This window comes from Lithobates pipiens, unplaced genomic scaffold (genome assembly GCF_037356315.1).
Source record: "Lithobates pipiens isolate NorthernLeopardFrog02 unplaced genomic scaffold, aLitPip1_a1.2 Scaffold_28, whole genome shotgun sequence".
Classification (NCBI taxonomy): Eukaryota; Metazoa; Chordata; class Amphibia; order Anura; family Ranidae; genus Lithobates; species Lithobates pipiens.
The window spans coordinates 210,114,605-210,117,980 of record NW_027507789.1 but is presented as its reverse complement, the minus strand read 5'-3'; the positions used below and the strand labels follow the sequence as shown (position 1 = coordinate 210,117,980).

Sequence of the window (3,376 nt, the reverse complement as noted above, 5' to 3'; positions counted from 1 at the left end):
GTTAGAGAACAATCGCCTGTTCAGGGGAAAGTTGGTCTGGCATGATGGATGATGATCAGTAATGTTTCTAGGTTCATTAGATCCAAACTTGAATGTTTGATCTCGTTTAAAAGATTGTTCCATGTCTGGGTTGTGTGCGAACATCTGGCACTGCCTAATGTTTGTAGGTAGCATTAAAAAGTTTTTGGGGTTGATGTGCAAAATCTGGTGCAGTTATGCATGGTAGCCAATCGGCTTCTAAATTCAGCTTGTTCAATTAAGCTTTGACAATAAAACCTGGAAGCTGATTGGCTGCCATGCATAGCAGCACTAGATTTTGCACTCTCTCCCCAATTTTAGTAAATCAACTCGACTGTCCTCACGTAACACTTTGCAGACTGCAAACATAAATCGAGTACTTAGAATTAGCACTTACCGATGCTAACCTGGCAATGCAATCTATTTAGCCTTTTGTTGTAGTTTTCTTCAACATTTTGAGTCTTCCGGGAATGCAGGCTTCCTATAGCATACAGCCCGCGCTTCTCCCCCTGATATCACCAGGGTGTCTGACTGCTGCCTGTGAAGCCTCCTTCGCTTATTGAGTGACAGCAGAGAACATGCTACATACGAGTTTTCTCTGTGCAGAGTATTGAAGCTCACCTTATTTTCAAAGAGCGCGCATTCTGAGCAGTGTTTAAAGTCATTTTTATGTGTTTTTATTTTTTTTTTTACGTTTAAAAGTTTGTACTTCATTTTTGCTGTTTCATTAAATGTAGAGATTTGTAAATTAGCTACTACAAAAATTTTGCCTAACTGATTAAAGAAATGTTAAAGTGGAAGTAAAGACTACATATAAATCTGCTTTAAACCACCCCCCCCTTTTGAAAAGCGTTACCGCCCCATTCACGGCAGCACATCCCCCCCGTTGATGTCGCCTCCGGTCCAGCGCTACCTTGTGTTCCACGCTGGTTGCCACAGTAGTCGGTCACTTCCTGGGACTGCCACTGATGAGGAACTCGCAGCCGACTCCCCATGCTCAGCCGTGGATCATATCTGTACATGCCTGCTTGTGTCCACTAATATGCGAGTTGCCAGTTTTTGCACTTTTTAATAGATCAAGGTGACTTTAATATTGCACTTAGTCTTGCCCCCCCCCCCCCCCCCCCCATGTTTCTCTCTTACCTACCTATGCTGCATTCTCCCGGTAAATAAAATCTGTGCATATACCATGGCTGTAAAGGGTAAGGGTTTTTTTACCTTAATGCATTCTCAGCATTAAGATAAAAAATATAATGAATGCCTGCTTCCCTTAGCCCCACTAAATATTTAAAGTGGAAGTAAACCTGTCAATTTTAACAGTTTCCTTCCTGGCATGCCGGGAATGCTAACTGCACATTGGTTATGCTCTCAGTCAAACCATCCAATGGCTGGCTGGTGTCATAACTGATCACATGTGCAGCACCATGGCAGTTGAAGATTAAACAGTGTCAAAAAATGGCAGCTTCCTTGGCTGAAAACGATGGGAGGGTTTACTTCCACTTTAACCTAAGCCTGATCTCAATCCAGCGCTATGCCCTATCTCTCCCTCCTCACTGGAGTTGGTGAGAGCATTGAGAGCCATTGGGTCCTGCTGCTTTCAATCAAATAAAGTGACGCAGGTGGGGGGGGAGCCACACTGTGTGTCAGTAGAGACACACACACACACACACACACACAGCGCGACTCAGGACCGAGCCTGCATGAGTGCCCCCCCATAACAAGTGGCTTGCTATGGGGGCAGGAGGAGCCAGGGGGGACCTCAGAATAAGAGGCTTGGGGCTGATCTGTGTTTATTTAAAAATAGAAAATCTTTTACAATCACTTTAATGCAATTCCCTCCGCTCTGGTCACATGATGCAGAAGCTACGCTAACCCTTGTGTCATGGAGCTGCTGCTGCAAGGGAGAGGAGGGGGCGCCAACGATCTGTGGGCAATGAAAGCCTCCTGAATTTGTTGTCGAGCACTCCATGGCACTGAGCAGCTGGAACCTCTGCATCACATAACTGGACCAGAGTGGAATCAAGCAGTATACAGCATAGGTAGGAGTGGGTGGAAGCTGTGTTTTCAAGCAGAGTTTTATGTAGCTTTTACTTCGACTTTAACCCTTCACCACTATATTTAAAACGAAATATTAAAAAAATCTCAGAAGTTAGACTTAAAGCGGAGTTCTGCCAAAAAGGAAAAAAATTAAGTCAGCAGCTACAAATTTTAACTTTTAAAATAAGGACACTTGCCTGTCCAGGGCTCCAGTAAGGACATTCTTCAGTAAGGGAATCAGAAAGTGAAGTCTTGCGGCTTCACAGCCTGGTTCCCAACTGCGCATGTGCGAGTCGCGCTGCGTGTCCTGACTGGTCCCTGCTGTCTTCTGGGTCCTGTGTGTCTTCCAGAAGACATGGGACATGGCATAGATCGCCATGGATTCTGAGGGGATCTATCGCCAGAAGTAGGAGAAAATACCGGGATTAGACCAAAAGGCGGGGAGGAACCAGATAAGCGGAGGTTAAATTTTTGGGTGGAACTCCACTTTAACAACTGCTAAGATAATATATCAATTACACAGGTGTGCATTGTTTTTAGTGGCTTGCTCAGCTTCTAGTTCAATATGAAAAGGAGCAGTAAAGCACAGCCATTGTGTAGCACTGAAAAGGAAAAAGCAGAATCTGCCTATGTAATGAAATGGGCAAATATGGCCGCCCCATGTACATATAGGATTAAACATTTATATATAGAAACAAGATAACTTTACATTAAACCGATCTTTTACAGGTATAACAAGGTTGACAAGACTGTATTGCTGTTTAAAAATGTATAATTTTCTCTTAACTGCTGGGTGATTGTAAATATTCTAGTAGAAAAATGTATAAAGGTTAATAAAAGAAAAAAAATTGCAGAACCAAAATATTGTGCTTTTTCACCTTTATTATAAACCAATGGCAAGATACATTGATATGGGATCCTTGGCTTCAATGACAGTGCTGGTATCATGAATGCAGACTTTCTGTATATTACACACAATCTGCAAGAGATCGATCAAATCCACTTGCAGTATGGTTTTCTTATTGCACTGCCTTGACATGTAAGTGCCGCTCTGGTTCTACAGTTTAGTGTATCTAGAGATTCTGGCTAGCCCTTTGTTCATTCTTTGGCTATGCAATCTAATAAATAAATAAAAATGGCTCATCACAGATCCATCATTAAAGGGTAAGTAACTTTTCAGACTTGGGACCCCTCCACCCACCTCCATACTTAACAAGCTTGTGCCATTGTGTTTACATCCTGTTGCCTTGCCTCATCCTCCTATCTGTCTGTAGTAGAAGCCCATAGACACCTATGAAGTCGTCTCCAGCTTTGTGGGGTT

General features: G+C 43.0%; 1 protein-coding gene across 1 annotated transcript in view; it reads left to right on the top strand.

Annotated features, from left to right (window-relative positions):
* Positions 1 to 2,917, top strand: part of PSMF1 (proteasome inhibitor subunit 1) — a 26,731-nt gene extending 23,814 nt beyond the window's left edge. The window contains exon 7 of the mRNA XM_077460439.1: positions 1 to 2,917. This exon is cut by the window's left edge and continues 210 nt beyond it. The gene's annotated coding sequence lies outside the window, so the exon portion shown is untranslated.
* The last annotated feature ends 459 nt before the right edge of the window (positions 2,918 to 3,376 follow it).